Source organism: Podarcis erhardii (assembly GCF_964252035.2).
Source record: "Podarcis erhardii genome assembly, chromosome: 7".
Lineage (NCBI taxonomy): Eukaryota > Metazoa > Chordata > Lepidosauria > Squamata > Lacertidae > Podarcis > Podarcis erhardii.
Window position 1 is genome coordinate 79,401,859 of NC_138511.1, and position 18,217 is coordinate 79,420,075.

Below are 18,217 nucleotides of genomic sequence, written 5' to 3' on the forward strand. Positions count from 1 at the left end.
CAACAGGAGTTCAGGGAAGCATGCCCTGAACCTGCAAGCTGTTAGGATCTACTAGAAGAGAAAGTGCAGTGTATGGCAGATGTATTGTCAGATGTATACAAAAGGCATGATCCTTCATGCAACAAATTTGACCTAAAATGAAGTTCTGCAGAAATTCCAAATTTAATGTATTTTGCAAATTAATTGTGAACATAAAAAGAATGTCTGGTTCTATGGATTAAGGAGGAAAGAGACTACTGCTTGTGATTGAGAGGTGAACTCTTAAATGCCTGCAGAAAACCTTTCTTTTCCACCAGGCCTGTGCAGACCATCAAGAATACACTGGTTTATTGAAATCTATTTACTTTTAATATGGTTCTTATTGTATATTTTATGTATTATAACTGAAAAACATTTTGATATTTCTTTCCTTTTACTATATAGCAGTGTGCACACATTTAAATAAATAAACAGCACCACGCTTTAGATTGCCAAATTGAATAATACCTTCCATATTGTATTTTTCAAAAGGTCCTGATTCGGGTAACACAGAAAATTGGAAGCATTATAATGAATGTGCTTTAGTAGCAATAGACCACATTTCCACCCAGATCCTGATAGTTCTTTCAAATTCTTTCTCATAGATAAACCGGAAGTGCAAATTGAGAATACATGTTTGCCATCCAGTGATTGTTTCTTAGGCGATTACAGCTTTACTGCAGGGGATGGTAAATTCTTTGAGATGAAGACACAATGCTGCAACACTGACTATTGTAACAATGAAACTCTCAGCCGTAAGTTTCTGCATCATTCTGGAATCATTAAAATGTTAGGGCTGTGCACTGGATTTGGCCACGGCTTGGATCCTTAGTCAATCAGCAGTACCTAGAGAATCTGTGCTTCGTTCAGATGGGGTGAGACAGCCCCAGATGTCGGTAGGTTGGGTTGAGCAGCTCAGGACTTATTAGGAGCTCTCAACGGGTGGGAATTCAGATTGGACAGAAAGTCAGGCATGACGACATACTGTGAAAAAGAGGGACCTAATAGGCAGCAGGGAGGGACCTACTAGGGATGGATTGCCTTTCCAGCCAGTCCCCTCTTTCTTTCTGTCCCTTGAAGTAGCACCAAGAAGGATCAGATATACCATATTTTTTGCCCTATAGGACACACTTTTTCCCCTCCAAAAATGAAGGGGAAATCTGTGTGCGTCCTATGGGGCGAATACAGGCTTTCGCTGAAGCTTGGAGAGCGAGAGGGATGTCGGTGCCGCCATCCCGCTGTTCCTCAAACTGGTTTGGAGGCTGGAACTGGGGAGAAGCGTACTTCTCCCCAGCGCCAGCCCCACAAGCTCAGGGGACAGCGGGGAGGTGGAGCGCCGCCATACCGCTGTTCCCCGACCTGGTATGGGGGGGGGGATAAAGGGGAAAAAATCCCTTTATTTCCCCCCCAAAAAACTAGGTGCGTCCTATGGGGCGGAGCGTCCTATGGGACGAAAAATACAATATAATTGGATACCTAAGCTCCTGAACTGCTCATAAATAGCTTGTGGTACCTTCAAGTTCACTTTCAATTGGATGTTTCAAATATGGACCTTACAACCCACCTATCTTATTCAAGTGTCCTCCTGAATTACCCTTAAGCTGGTTCTTCTCTGTCTTTTAATTGTCAAGCACTACCTAAGCCAGCAGTTATAATGGTGCAAATATAAGACCCTACCTAACAGCATTCTCTGAAATTTGTTTATTGAATTTATTGAATTTTTGTACCACCCTGTACCTGGGTGTTTCGGGGTGGTTCACAAAAATTATTGGATAGCTCATTGCTGAAGAGCAGAAGAGAGACAGAATCTCTGTACAAAAATGGAAGACTAAGAAACTATATTTTCAGAGAGGCTCCACCATAATCGATGGCATGAATGCATTCAGAGAGATTAAAAGTTCACACTCTCCCACCCCACTTTGAGTAAAGGTCATTCATCTCAGAGACCAATGGTGACTTTGTCCCATGCTCAGCCCTGAACCCAGATTGTTTCTAGATCATGTTTTCATCCAAGAACACTTGGAGCTGCCCCAGCAGAACAGTAAGTTACTAGGGTGTATTCCATTTATATAACACAGAGATACAAAAACAGACAAAGACATTAACATACTCACTTTACATTTGATCTTGGAAGTTCCTGATCGCAACATGCTGGCTGAAAATGGTCTGCGATGCCCAGCCTGCTTCTCCAAAGGAGAAAGTGAGAAAGTGAGAAAGTGTAAAAGTGAGAAGACCGTCAACTGCCTTGAGAATGAGACCCAATGTATTGATTTTAGAGGAGCTTTTGCTAAAGGTAACATTGCTATTCAGTCAGGGGGAAAGGCCTAGACATCGGCTGGGTCACGCAGACTCTGTCCTGATCTCCTTCTCTCCCTTCCTTCCTCTCTTTTTCCATTGCACATTGTTGGAAAAGTGATAGGGATCATATCTCTTACTGGCTGCACTCTGCACTCTTCCTTAGTGTTTTGCCTGCCTGGACTTTGCCCTTTAACTTTCATAATGCACTTGCTTGTCTAGAAGCAGGATTCAGATCGGGATGTTTATATTAAATAATCTTCTGAACCAAAGAGGAAAATGCATTCATTGCTCCACCCCAGTTGCATCTGGATCTTTCCACCACTGGGATGCCGTGCAGGACAAAATGTGTGCCTCTTTCTCAAAAAGCATATTTCTTATGTAAAAGAAATGTAATTAAATTTCCTTAAATTCTGTGACAATGAGCAGTATCTGGCTAACTCAGACCATTAGTGCAAGGATTTATAGTCGTGCAACAGAATTTCCACCCTCTTCTGCCTGTAGGTGCTCTGTATCCTCCTAAAAGCTGCTCCAAAGATTTTGCTGTCATAATTTAACTAAATTTGTAAAAAGATACCGTATTTTTTGCCCTATAGGACACACTTTTCCCCCTCCAAAAATGAAGGGGAAATGTGTGCGTCCTATGGGGCGAATGCAGGCTTTCTCTGAAGCCTGGAGAGCGAGAGGGGTCGGTGTGCACCGCCGGGCTCCCACGGCTTGCAGAGAGCTGCCTGCACCCCGAAGCCCGGGTGCGCTGAGCAGTCGCGCCCGGGCTTCGGGTAGCTCTGCGCAAGCCGCAGGAGCCCTCCCACAGCTTGTGCAGAGCTGCCTGTACCTTAAAGCCCAGGCGTGCTGAGCAGTCGCGCCCGGGCTTCGGGTAGCTCTGCGCAAGCCGCGGGAGCCCTCTCAGGCTTGTGCAGAGCTGCCTGTACCCTGAAGTCTGGGCGTGCTGAGCAGTCACGCCCTGGCTTCGGGTAGCTCTGCGCAAGCTGCGGGAGCCCTCTCACGGCTTGTGCAGAGCTGCCTGTACCCTGAAGCCCGGGCGCGCTGAGGGCTCTCACGGCTTGCGGAGAGCAGCCTGTTCTGGGGGCTGGGGTTGGGGGAAGCTCGGGCTTCCCCCGCCCCAACCCCACGCCTGGGGGGGGGGAACTAAAAATTGTTTTCTTTATGCCCCCCCAAAAAACTAGGTGTGCCCTATAAGCTGGTGCGCCCTATGGGGCGAAAAATACGGTAAATTGCTTTATATGCATTATAATACTGTGGTACCAGACAGCGATGTGGAGTCCTATCTTTCTGCATTGGGATTTCACAACACATTGAACCGAATCATTTAACTGTATCACTGTATTCATGTGCCTGGATCCAGCCTTACATGCACCCCCCACCCCTTTCAACAGCGTTTTTGAGGAACAATACTCTTTGGAGAGGGACCAATTTTACCACACCCTTCCTTCCTGAAAAGAAGAGGGGATTGGAAATGAATAGGGGAGGGGTATATGGGCTGATTTGCCCCAGGAAGGAAGAGGCAGAGTCCAGGCCATTTGAGCTGCCTCTGCCCTACAGCCCCCCCCCTCCTTTGCCTGCCCTTTGCTAGTTTCACTTTTGAGAGCTGATTAAGAATTCAGATAGGAGTTCCTGATTGGCTTTTGGGACCCCCTTTTCTCCCACTTCATGTTAGATGTGTTTAACATGAAAATAGATATGGCAAAATAAAAGGAGGATTTTCTGGATGGCTAGGTCACAGTTTTTGACAGTGTGGGAGCCTCAGTTGGCATCCAACCATCCTGAGAGACAATGGAGTGCAACTCCAGCTTCTTCTTTTTTTAAATAATTTTTTATTAAGGTTTTTTTCATACAAGTACATATTTAACAAACAAAATAAATTTTATAACATCTTTTCATTCTACTATGGACTCCCTCACGCCTCCTGCTTCCACTTGCATCATTAAAAAAAAAAAAAAATTTCCAAGCAAATTATCATTTTGTTTATAGTCTTAAATCCAATCATTTAGGTTAAACTCAAATATAATTTGATGGTAGACAGTTGTTTCTACTCTGACATCTTTGTTAGCATTCAGCCAAATTACAGTACTTTTGTAAATAAATCTTGAATTTCTTCCAGTCTTCTTCAACCCTCTCCTCTCCCAGGTCTCGGATTCTGCCAGTCATCTCGGCTAGTTGCATATAGTCCATCAGCTGCATCTGCCATTCTTCCAGTGTGGGTAGATCTTGAGTTTTCCAGTTCTTAGCAATGAGTATCCTTGCTGCCGTTGTAGCATACATAAAAAATGTTCTGTCCTTCTTTAACACATTCTGGCCGACAATGCCCAGAAGGAAGGCCTCTGGTTTCTTAGTAAAGGTATACTTAAACACCTTTTTTAGCTCATTGTATATCATTTCCCAGAAGGCCTTCACTCTAGGGCAGGTCCACCAGAGGTGAAAGAATGTTCCTTCATTTTCCTTACATTTCCAACATTTATTATCAGACGAATGGTATATTTTAGCCAATTTCACTGGGGTCATGTACCATCTATATATCATTTTCATTACATTTTCCTTCAGAGCATTACATGCGGTGAAGTTCAGCCCAGAGGTCCACAACCTTTCCCAATCCTCAAACATAATGTTATGCCCAATATCCTGAGCCCACTTTATCATAGCCGATTTAACCATTTCGTCTTGTGTGTTCCATTTCAACAGCAAGTTATACATTTTTGAAAGTACCTTGGTCTTAGGTTCTAACAATTCTGTTTCCAATTTTTGATTTCTCCACCTGGAATCCTAACTTTTTATCATTCTTAAACACTTCTTTAATCTGAGCATAGTGTAACCAGTCTCGCACTTTATCTTTCATTTTCTCTAAACTCTGCAATTTCCAATTGTCTCCATCTCTTTCTAATATTTCCCAATATTTTGGCCAATTGGCCTCCATATTAGGTCTTTTTCGGGCCTTAGCCTCCAAGGGTGACAGCCACCTCGGGGTTTTGTTCTCCAATAAGTCTTTGCATTTTGTCCAGACATTAAATATTGCTTTTCTGACAATATGGTTCTTAAAGGCCTTGTTAATCTTAACCTTATCATACCATAAGTATGCATGCCATCCAAATGCGTTGTTAAAACCTTCCAGATCCAGCACATCCATGTCCTCAAGAAGTAGCCAATCTTTTAGCCAGCAGAAAGCTGCGGCTTCATAATACAACTTTAAGTCTGGCAGGGCAAAGCCCCCTCTTTCTTTCGCATCCGTTAATATCTTAAACTTAATTCTGGGCTTTTTGCCCTGCCAGACAAATTTAGAGATGTCTTTCTGCCACTTCCGGAAGCACTCCGTTTTGTCTACAATCTGCAATGTCTGAAACAAAAACAACATTTTTGGCAATATATTCATCTTAATAGCAGCTATTCGGCCTAACAATGAAAGTTTTAATTTTGACCAACTATCCAAGTCTCTCTTAATTTCAGACCAACATTTTTCATAGTTATCTTTGAATAGACTCAGATTTTTTGCTGTTATGTTTACCCCTAGGTATTTCACTTTCTTAACCACAGTTAACTCTGTCTCTCTCTGAAACCGTTCCGACTCAATATCTGTCAAGTTTTTTCCCAACACCTTAGTTTTTTGTTTATTTAGTTTAAATCCCGCCACCCGACCAAAGTCTTGAATCAGTTGTAATACTCTTTTCGTACTAGATTCTGGCTCCTGTAATGTCAAAACTAAGTCATCTGCAAACGCTTTAAGTTTATAGTGTTTCGCTCCGACCTGTATCCCTTCCACCAGCCGGTCCCCTCTAATCATGTTCAGGAGTACTTCCAGGACCGAAATAAATAGTAACGGGGAAATCGGGCAGCCTTGTCGTGTTCCTTTTTCAATTTTAAACTCTTCTGTAACCACATTGTTAACTATCAATTTAGCCTTTTGTTCTGAATATATTGCATCAATCCCGTTCTCAAACCCCCGACCCACTCCCATTTCTTTTAAATTCCCCTTCATGAACTTCCAGGATATGTTGTCAAAGGCCTTCTCCGCATCTATAAAAATTAAAACTGCTTTAGTGTTTATATCTGTTTGTAAAAGTTCCAATATATCTATAATGTTCCTTGTATTGGCAGACATATGTCTACCTGGGAGAAAGCCTGCCTGGTCTTTATGAATTACTTTGTTTAAAACCCTCTTGAATCTACTTGCCAAAACATCTGCAAATATTTTGTAATCCACATTTAAAAGGGAGATGGGACGGTAGTTCTTAAGTTGTGTCTTTTCACTTTCCGATTTTGGTATCAATGTGATGAAAGCTTCCTTCCACGATTCCGACGCCTTCTTTCCCTCCATAATTTCATTGCTGACCTCCATCAATGGTTGTATCAGATAGTCTTTCAGTGTCTTATAATACTTGGAGGTCAACCCGTCTGGTCCTGGCGATTTGCCCTGTTTCATGTTCTGGATGGCCTGCTCAATCTCTTGTCGTGTTATTTTGCCATTTAGGATTGTTCTGTTTTCTTCTGACAGCTTTGCTAGTCCATTTATCTCCAAAAATTGTTTAATCTCAGTTTCATCTTGTGGCCCTTGGGTATATAATTTTTTGAAATATCTCTGGAAACACTTTCTAATCTCTCCGGGGTTCTGGATACTTCTTCCTTCAATCTCTAAATTTGTCACTGTATTTAACTTTTGTCTCCTCTTCAACTGCCAGGCTAGCAGTTTTCCACATTTATTAGCCGATTCAAAAGTTTTTTGTTTCATTAATTTAATTTTCCATTCTATTTCCTGGTTTATCAGTTTAGAATATTGTGCTTGGTGAAGTTTAATTTCTCTCAGAATCGGCTGAGACTTCGGGTTGGATCTTAGCTTCTTCTCTAGCTCCTTAATTTTTTCCAGAAATTTATCTTTCCTTTCATTTTGTTTCCTTTTCTTTACAGTATTCTGTTGTATCAAGAACCCCCTCATCACGGCCTTGCTTGCGTCCCAGATAGTTCTTTTTTCCACTGTAGTGTTCATGTTGATCTCAAAGTAATCCTTTAGAGCTTTTTGGGCCTTCTTGGTAATCTCCTGATCTCTAAACAGGCCATCATTCATCTTCCATCTGAAGGAACCGGTTGGGATCAATGTCATGTCCATTCTCAGTGCGTTATGGTCGGAGCATGTCTTTGGGCAGATTTCCACCTTTCTAATCTTAGGTGCCAGACCTCTAGTTATCCATATTTGGTTGATTCTTGTCCAAGTCAGTTGGGCTTCAGAGAAAAATGTTCCTTCCCTTCCCAAGGGGTTTCTCACTCTCCAAATATCAATCCAATCCATATTGTCTGTCATTTCAAAGAAGGTCTTTGGTAGTCTCCCATCTTTGGTAACATTTTGGTTCTGTGACTTATCCATGTTAGTTGATACGACTCCATTCATATCTCCCATCATAATGATGTTGTTGTAGTCCAGATAATCCAGCATAGTCTCATGCAATTTCTTATAAAATTCCGATTTCCCTTCATTTGGAGCATAAATTCCTAATATCAAAATTTTTTCTCCTTGGTATTGTATTTCTATTGCCAAAATTCTTCCATGTTCGTCTTTAAACAGAAATTTAGGTGAAAGGCTCTCTTTTGCATAAATCACCACACCTCTCTTTTTTACTGTGTCCGAAGATATAAATTCCTGACCAAGTCTTTTATTTATTAACACTTTTCTGTGGAGCCTAATCACGTGTGTTTCTTGTAAACAGATAATGTCCAATTGTTCCTTTTTTAATATGTGAAAGATTTTTCTCCTTTTTTCTGGAATGTTGCAGCCATTTATGTTCCAACTCAAAAGTTGCAGAGACATCCTGAATAAATCTGGTTATTCTTGCTGTGGTGGTACCTTATTCTCCAGTTCTTGAGGATCCGGGGGTGCAGGCTCCCCTGGAAGTTCAGGCCCTGGAGGTAATCCGAGTCCTTTGTGAAGATCTTCTCCGTGTGCTGCCAAAAACTTATCTCTGTCCTCCGGCGTTCTAATTTTGATCTTCCTCCCTCTGAAAGTAAACGATAATCCTTGAGGGAACTCCCACCTGAAGATAATTGAGTTGCTCCTTAGCAATTTTACTAGTTCCGAATAGTCAGATCTAAGATCCAACAGTTGTTTAGGAATGTCCTTGTAAATTTCAATTCTTTTATCCAAAATGTCCAGTGACTTTCCGTAGTGCAGGCCCAAAATCTTGTCCCTTTCCTCCTTTGATCTCAGTATTATCAAGCAATCTCTGGGCTTCTCTTTCCTTATAAGTCTTCCAAGCCTGAAAGCAGATACTATTTTGAAGTCTTTTTCTTCTAGGTTCCAGAACATGGAAAATTCTTTAGTTAGAAACTCAGTTAAGTTGCCTTCTTCCACTTCTGGTATTGACCGTATCCTTAAGTTGGCCTCCCTGTTCCGAAGTTCTGTCATAGAGAAATAGATCTGATGTTCTCCTACTTGTTTACTGAGTGGTCTTACTTCTTTTTCAAGCTGTCCCAGTCTTTGGCTAGTATCCTCAGCCAGTTTCCGATTTTCACCTACAGCCTCCTTCAATTCTCCAATAGATTGAACATTCTGTGCAACTTGTCCAGTTAATCTATTCAAACTTTCTGTGTTTTGATCAATTTTAGCTGTTTGCTGGTCGACCTTTCTGTCCAGAGCCTCCAATTTTTCAAAAATTTTCTCCAAGATAGAGCCACTTGCTCCTGAGGCCATATCTTCCAGTTGTAGTTCCTCAGTTTCTCCCTCCCCTGCCCGTGACAGGGAAGCCGCTTCTACCTCAGGAGGCAAAGTAGAAGGCAAAGCAGGCACAGATGATCTACGCTGTGAGGCTGCAGATAAAGTTAAAGTTGTTTGTCTGGTTCTTCCCCTTTTTCTTGTTCCACTCATTCCAAAGTTATCTAAAGACCAAGGTCAAACTGAGTTGTTCCCATGAGAAAGCAACAGCCCAGATAGTAACAGTCAAGCAGGAGGCCGGGAAAGAGAAAGTAAAACAATGTCACTGCTGTAGGTCCAAAATCCTCTAGGGGGAGCTTAAAATGTCTTTAGGGAGGAAGTCAAATCCAATTCAAATTGGTAAATCTAGTTCAGTGTCCAAAGACCTCCACAAAGATAAATTTTAGCAGAGTTGATACTTAAAACAAAACAATGTTTCCAATAGTGCTTAGACAGCAAATGTTTCAAAGTAGCAAGTTCAAACTCAGAGTGTTTCAAAGTTCAGATTCAAAGTATCCAAGTTTGCAGACTGACTGCTCAGTTGCTCAGGCAGCTCCAGCACCTGGGTTTCTTACTTTAATTTGTAATCCAATAGCTCAACAGAAGAAAGGTATCCTTGTCTCAATATAAATCCAAACGTCAGCCACTTAAAGTCCTTAATCCACCCAGTAAAACAGTTTAAATAGGTGCCAGGTCGGTTAGTTAAAACGTTACTCTTTGTCTCCACTCCTCCTGCTCTTTACTTTTCAAGTTCAGTGTCAGCGGAAGACGGACTTCCTGTTTATCGTCACTCTGCTTTCAGCCAAATTCACAGTCTTAAAAGCCTTAAAATTTGTAGGGTCCAAATTACTCACGGGTTGTTGCTTTCCAAATTTAGCGGTTTCAAGAAGAAAGGTCAGCGCTCACCGGCAACAGCAACGCGGCTTCGCTCCGTTGATTGCGAAATGACCCACAGCGCCGCTACCCCCTCCGCGGTCCGGAGCCCCTTACGGGGTCCCTTCAACGTTTTGGGGGCTGCTTCTGGCGCCCGCCGGGTCTCAAGACCACAGGCTTCTGCCACCTGTGGTTTTCCTGAGTGGGTCTCCGCTTCGCCGCAGCGGGTGACCCGTTTCAACGGAGCTTCCCTCTCCCTGTCAGGAGCGGGCAGCCATTACCATTCGCGCCGCCTCCGGAAGTCTGAAACTCCAGCTTCTTATGCGGCTGGATCACCTTGTTGACTTGTGTGGCCACAGCATGTGCCTTTTTAACAGGCCCAGGAGGTACTGGGATTGAATTCCTGTCATTTTAATGCAAATCACCAGACCACAAGAATTTGATTTTGTTAACATGCCATCTCCCATTCCCTGGGGAAAGGACTAAAGTCAAAACTTCTTTTTGTTTTCCAGATTTCTTCTTTATCACCTTTTTCACATTCAAAGGTTGTGCAACAACAAAATTTTGTGCCGTCCGGAAAAAAGAAGAAATTACTATGGGAGCTGGGAGATTTATTATTTCGGTTTACGAAGAAAGGTGTTATAATGCTTCACGAATCTCACACCAGCCTGAACAGGAAGGGTAAATCAGACCGTGTAGACCTCCTCCTTGTGTATTCCAAAATCCATGGCAATGAGGGGGTATTGGAGGCCTAGTGGTGAAATCCAGGACTCGCGATCTCTGTTTTGTTCTTTCTTGCTTTTGGTGGAGGTAAAGGGAAACAAGAGCAGAGAAAAAGGGGTCAGAATGTAGGGATTGTGGATTCTAATAGTCAAGCCTTCATTATGATCATTATAATGCAAAATAAATGGTTATTGAAAATAAAATGTCAGAAGCTAGTGGTTGTTGCTTGTGAGTAACCAGGCAGGACTCCGGCCTGTCTTTTACAGGTTTTATTGTGCTAACTATTTACAGTGCAGATCTACAAAGTTCATGTCCGTCTTAGTCACTTGCACAATCTGAGAGTGGCCCCTTCTGGCTTCTCCACAAACATAAGAACTTCGGCACCCGAAGCCTCCTTCCCCCCCCACTTGCATTTCACCCCTCTGCGCAAGTTTGGGCGATGGAAGTGGCGTGTATCCCTCCTGACAAGCCTGGTGAGGTGAGGCACTGGGTCTCTCAGCTGCATCCTCAAGCCCTTTCCTCGCTTTGCTGGCCCCTTCCCTCTCTTCTCTACTGGAGGTGTGGCTCCGCCCCCCCCCCCCCCGCTGGAAGTGGAACTGCTCTTCAGGAGTTTCGGAGGCTCTCTGTATCCCAACAGCTCCCCTGCCTCCCTCCCCTGTTCCAATATCAGTCCCCTGACATCCACTCCCCCTCACCCCCCCCATCGGTGGGGTCCAGAGCTGCTTCCCCCTCACTGGCGTTGGCTGGAGGGGGGGGAAATGAAGGAATTGTCCTCCTCCTCTGTGGAATCAAAAAATGCTTCCCCCCGACAATCCTTGCCCTGGTGGGAGGTCCCAGGAAATTTCCTCCTCATCAGAGACCTCTGCAACTTCGTCCCCTATTCCCTCCCCCTCCCCTGAGGGCGGGAATCCCTCAAAGTCACCCTCGTCCACTGTGGGTCCAAACACTTCCCCAAAAAACAACTTCGGGGGTTTGGGCTTGTGCCAGAAGAGAGTGTGGAACTCCTCTATGAGATACTCCTCAGTCATGCGCCCCACCAGAATCCATGTGTTTGCTGAACTGGGAACCCCCTCCCAGGCAAATAGGTACTCTAGTTGATGTCCGTTCCACCTGGAGTCAAGTATCTCCATCACCCCATTACAGAGTTCCCTTTCTTCTACGCTAGGTGGGGTGGGGCCCCCCTGTTCCCTCCCCCAGAAACTGTGCCCCTCCCTGTAAGGCAACAGCAGAGACCTGTGAAACACCGCATGTATCCTCATGTTATCCGGCAACTTCAGCCTGAAAGCTAATGCGTTGACCTGCTATGTCACCTCAAAGGGGCCCATCCTCCTAGGCTGCAGTTTCTTGCAACCCACCCCCCCCCCAGAGGCAGCCCCTGAGATGACAACCACACCTTGTCCCCCACTTGGATAACCTCCCCCAGTCTCCTATGTTTGTCCACCGCCTTCTTGTACGCCTCCTTGGCTCTTTCCAGAGTCATCTTGAGCTGTTGGTGTATGGCCTCCACCTCTTCTGTGAATTGTTCTGTGGCTGGTACACTCAATTCCTCCTCCTCACACTCTGGAAAGGCCCTGGGATGACATCCGTAATTGGCAGGAAAGGGACTCATCGCTGTGGTCATGTGTTCAGCATTATTGTATGCAAACTCTGTCTGCGCTAGCTTCTCCACCCTATCGTTCTGTCACTGATTTACGTAGCAGCACAAGTACTGCTGCAAAACGGCATTTGCCCTCACCGCCTGTCCATTTGTCTGCGGGTGCCTGGCTGTGGAAAAGCTCACCTCTACCTGCAACAAACTCATGATCTTGCACCAGAAATGCAAGGTGAGCTGTCTTCCACACTCAGAAATCATCCTAGAAGGGACCCCATGCAGCCAAAAGATGTGATTCAGGAACAATTTGGCAGTTTCCTCAGATGACACAGCATGAGAGCATGTCACAAAGTGGCACATCTTGGTCAGTAGGTCCACCACCACCAGGACTGCCATCTTACCTCGGGCAGGTCCGTCATGAAATCTATGGACACCATCTCCCATGGTCTCCCCAGTGTTATTAAGGGTTCCAGCAGCCCAGCCAGGGCCGCCCTTTCCCTCTTTGCTCTTTGACACATGTCACACCCTCGGACATATTCCCACACAGCCTCCCTTACCTTGGGCCACCAGAAATCCCACTTAACTAACAACATGGTCTTGTGTTGCCCAAAGTGCCCAACTGTAGGGTTGTCATGGAACTGCTCAAGGACTCTGACCCTCAAGGGCTCTCCCGGTACATACAGTGTCCCTTTGTAGAACAGCCCCCCTTTCTCCTCAAAGCCCCCAGACCCTCCTTGAGCTCCCTAAATTTCCTTTGAGCAAAATCATCGTCTCTGGTGAGTCCTGCCTCCCCTGCCAGTCCTGCCTCCCCTGCCAGTGTTCCCCCACAGGCCCATTTGTCCTCCTGGAACATTTGTCTGGCCACTGGGGGCCCTTCATCTTCCATGTACTCAGGCTTCGTGGAAAATGCGTCTGACCTCACATTCTGCTCTCCAGGAACGTATTGGATCTTAAAGTCAAAATGGGCAGAAAACACCGTCCATCGGATCTGCCTCTGACACAGCACACGTGCAGTGTGCCAATATTCCAAGTTCTTGTGGTCTCTCCACATCTGGATCTGCTGCTGCACCCCAAACAGAAAGTGCCTCCTGCTGTGTGACATCCCCCTGAATTTTGCTGGTAAACATTGCATCCATCGCCTCATAAAATTTCCACATGTCCTGGAGGGCATTGTTTCCCACCGCTATCAGGGGTCTCACCCATTCCCAGGCTGCACTTTCTAAGTGGGAAACTACGAATGCACCCTCTCCTCATCATTGGTGTCAGGGGCTCAGGAGCAGAGGCACAGGGGAGAGAGGAAATGGAGAGCGAAGGGGAAGAATCTGAGGGCAGCGTAGGGGAGTATGACAGTGACCCGAGAGATTCCAGGAGCTTCTCCAGCGAATCAGAAGATTCCCAGAAGGGGGCGCCGACGGCCAGAGAAAGGGGGGTCCCAGGGGGGACGCACCAGAAACAAGGGGCCAGCGGGGACTCCCAAAGCAGCAGCGGGAGATCAGGACCAGCTTCCCCACCAGAGCGTAGTGGGGGGGAAGAGTCCCATGTGTCAGGGCCAGCGTCTCCTCCAGCAGGGAGAGAAGATGAGTCAGGGCTGACCACGCCCCTATCGGAGAGTGGGGGAACGGAGGGGAGGTCAGGTCCAGCTAGCCTCCCCGAAGGGGGAAGCAGTGACAGGAGCAGTGTAACGGTCAGGAGGAAGGTTGCCGGCTGGGTGCACGCGCCAAGTTCGAATGTACAGGCGCGCGGGACAGCAGAAAATTGGATTGGGAACCAGGTCCTAAAGCCCGCCGGAGGCAGGGGGAAGACTCAGGGGACTCAGCGTCAGAAGAGTCTAGGAAGGGCAAGACCCCAGCGGACAGGCGGAACCAGAGGAGGAAAGAGCAAAGGAAGAGGTGGAGCAAGGCTAGAGTCTTAAACTGGTGTCTGGGGGGAGGAGATTCAGACGGAGCTTCAGCGGTCTAGAGTTTGAGACGTAGAGCTGCGCGCTGCGGCTGTGAAAGCGAAACTAAACTTCAATAAAGACTTTCGTACATAACAACGAACTGGCGTTGGTCCTTTGTGAGCTGGGACCTCGGGCAGCTCTGACAATTGGAAAATTCCTTCTTTTGTAAGTCCAGGGCGTATTTAATCTCAGTCCTAAAGGCAAGGTACTCTTGAGGGTTCCTGCCAAATTTGCTCACCAGTGCGGCATTTTTCGCCCCACCGGAGTTGCCATGATTTGCTGCTCCTGCAATCTGCGCTCCTCCAGCCTCGCTGCGAGGTCAGCAATGTGCACTTCCAGCTCCACGTTCCTCTGCACCGGAGCTGGTACGTTCCGCGCCTCATCTTCCTCAGCGCCTCTGCCTGCAGCTCTTTGCTCCTCCGGCCTCCCTTTATTCTCTTGACTCATCATGCCGCTCTTCACTGCTACACGCGAGCAACCGCAAAGACTCCTGGATTGCTGTCAGATGCTAATGGTGGTTGCTTCTGAGTAATCAGGCAGGACTCCGACCTGTCTTTTACAGGTTTTATTGTGCAAACTATTCACAGTGCAGATCTACAAAGTTCATGTCTGTCTTAGTCACTTGCAGAATCCGGGAATGCCCCCTTCCGGCTTCTCCCCCAATGTAAGAACTTCGGCACCTGAAGCCTCCTCCTCCCCTCCTTGCGTTTCACCCCTCTGCACAAGTTGGGCGATGGAAGTGGCATGTGTCCCTCCTAGCCTGCCTGGCGAGGTGAGGTGCTGGGGCTCTCAGCAGCATCCTCAAGCCCTTTCCTCTCTTGGCTGGCCCCTTTCCTCTCTTCTCCACTGGAGGTGTGGCTTTCCCCACCGCTGGAAGAGGAACTGCTCTTCAGAAGTTTTGGAGGTTCTCTGTGCCCCACGCCCCCCCCCGCCTCCCTCCCCTGTTCTGATGGCAGTCCCCTGACATCAAATGCTGGTTCTCAGATCTGTTTCTTTTGGATAAAAATGCAATTATTATTGATTGCTTTAGCTGAAGAAATTACAAAAATAAAATACATAAAATTGGATAAAAACAAAATAATATACACTGCACAGCTAAAATCATTATTGTAATCAGACAATTTGTTAGATAAGAGGTTTCTCCTCTGAAGAATTTAACTTAAGGCATTTTTTTCTGCCAGAGTTCATGTGGGTTCTCATGTGGGTGCCATTGCAATTCTAAGAGAACAAGGAAAGAGAACATGATGATCTCCAACAGCTCCTTTTCTAGAAAAACCACTGATGGGCAAAAGATGTGGAACATAATATATAGATGATAGATTGGGAATGATAATGAAAAATGATATAAAATTTATGGCACTTAAGGAGAATTATATGAAAATGATGTACAGATGGTATTTAACTCCAGTCAAACTATCAAAAATGTACAAAACAAAAGAAAATAAGTGTTGGAAGTGTAAAAAAAGCAGGGGGTACGTTTTACCACATGTGGTGGCAATGTAAGGTTATAAAAAGTTTTGGGAAATGATCTATAATGAATTCTTAAAAAGTTTAAAATAACATTTGTTTAAAAACCGCAAGCTTTCTTAATAGGTATAACTGGAATTGATACACCGAAAGAATACAAAAATCTGTTAGGTATACAACAACAGCCGCATGGAAATTGATGGCCCAACAATAGAAAGAACAAGTCGCAACCAAAAAAGATTGGCAACTTATTTTCTTTTCTTTTCTTTTCTTTTTTATTGATACACCAAGAAAAAAGAAAAAAACCACAAATCTCAAATTACACATAGGAATAACCATAGACACACAATTTTCTTAACAAACAATAAAACATAAATTGGTCTTAACACTAAAGACCCAACCTCCTGTCTATTCGATATTTCAATTTCATATTACTTATTGCCAATACACACTTTTATAATAATTATGCTGGAATGGCTAAATTAGCCAGAAAACTAAGAAATCAAGAAGAATATATATATATATATATATATATATATATATATATATATATATGAATAGAAAATATTTATTGCATATTTACAAAAGAACTGTAAGGAAATTAACGCAATAACAGGTTCTACAAAAAAACCCGCACCACTTGTAATATTAAGGACAATGTTGAAAATTGGGAATAATTAAGGATACGGAAATTATAGACATGTACAACATAAGATAATACAAAAGAACCAGGGGAGTGAATGGAGGGAAGTCAAAGGATCTGAGTTATCCCAAAATAAGGTGTGATTGATTATGCAGAGTGAGACTTTCCTGCCCCCCCACTCTATTTTATTCAAGTTACCAGTGCTGACAACTTCCAAAAGGAGAAGCTTTGCAAGCTCAAAGATGGTGCAAATGTATTTATTTTGTTACAAATTCAGCTTTTGAGGAGATCCCCATATTTGTGTACCATAAGAGATTTGTGGACTGACTTCTTTTAAACTGCTTTTTAATTGTATTTGTTATATTTTTAAATTCTTTTTAACTGTTTTTATGTGGGGGGTTTTCTGCCATTGTGATTGGATAACCGGGTTGCTGGGGAAATTGTATGTTGCAAATTGGGTGGGTGGGACAATAGTCTTTAAATATTGGTGCACTCTGGTTTCTCTTTGCAGAGTGCATCGGATCACCCGCCCGCCCGCCCGCCCGCCCTCTTTTCCGGTTGACCTTGCTTTGCCTGTCATGGGGTCGTCTGCCTTGGCGCAGGGGCCTAGTAGGAATTTTGCCATTTGGTGATTGGCTGTGCCATTTGGTTTTTGCCTACTACTCAACAATTTGTCATAACTTGTAAGGTTGTGGTTAGACATTGGTTATAAAATGCTGGTGGTGGAGGGGCCAGGATAGGCTGTGCCTGCCCCTCCTATTGCGCTGAAGGTAATTCTGTTAAAGGAATCCTGGGGTTTGCCACAATTTCATCCAATCCCTGTCATGGGATCAGTGCCGTCCAATCCCTGTCATGGGACCAGGGCCGGCAAGCTTTCGGGGAGCTGCTGGGGTGAGCGGCGTGGGTCCGACGCTTAGCTCAAATGACCCCCAGTTTGACTTTCCCTTCTACTGGCTACCGATCGGACCTCGGGATGTCAGTTCTGTCCCAGGCAGAAACGGACGCCTCGGACAGAGCGGTGGGGGCGGTCCTATTACAGCAAGACCCGCAAGGGGACTGGAGGCCGTGCGCATTCTACTCCAGGAAACTTAGCAAGTCGGAACAGAACTACACCATCTGGGACAGGGAGTTGCTGGCCATTCATGCAGCCTTCAAGGCGTGGCGGCACTTCCTCATCAGAGCCAGACACACAGTGCAGGTCCGCACGGACCATAAGAACCTGGAGTACTGGCGCACGGCGCGGTTCCTGAACCAGAGACACATCCGCTGGGCGGAGTTCTTTGCGGATTTCGACTTCAGGATAGAATACATCCCGGGGGACAACAACGTCATGGCGGATGCACTATCCAGGAAGCCGCAGTATCTTGAGGAAGCGGCACCGGTGGCGGCCAAACACATTTTCGCACCGAAAGCGTGGGCATGCGCTTCAGCCACCGTGGACCTGGACGCGGTTCGTCGCACGCTGCAGACGGATTCGTTCGCACAAGCCAAGATGGAGGAGGTGCAAAGAGGTACAGCGAAGGACGACGAGTTCCAGATACGCGACGGACTGCTCATCCGCAAAGGGGCTCTCTACGTGCCGGGAGACGACCTCCGTGCGAAAGTCCTGCAGCAGTTACACGATGCGCCCAGCGCTGGGCACTTCGGCAAAGACAAGACAGCGGAATTAGTAGCCAGAGACTTTTGGTGGCCCAAGATGAGAGGAGAAGTCAAGGATTACGTCGCGCGGTGTAACACATGCCAAAGGGCCAAACCAGTACACAGGGCGCCGGCGGGACTGCTGGAACCGCTACCAACGCCGCTTGAACCGTGGGAGAAAGTAGCCCTGGACTTTGTCACAGATCTGCCCAGCTCAAGAGGCAAAACAGCGGTACTCGTGGTCGTAGACCTGTTCACCAAGATGGCGCACTTCATTCCTTGCGCGAAGGTGGCTACAGCGGAACAGACCACCAAGCTGTTCATAGACCACGTGTTCAGAGT

General features: G+C 45.6%; 1 long non-coding RNA gene across 1 annotated transcript; it reads left to right on the forward strand.

Moving 5' to 3' along the window:
• The first annotated feature begins 625 nt into the window (after nucleotides 1–625).
• On the forward strand, nucleotides 626–10,481 carry LOC309346254. The gene is made up of 3 exons (XR_014158530.1): nucleotides 626–773; nucleotides 2,153–2,311; nucleotides 10,387–10,481. It is a non-coding gene; the product is annotated as an uncharacterized lncRNA (long non-coding RNA).
• The last annotated feature ends 7,736 nt before the right edge of the window (nucleotides 10,482–18,217 follow it).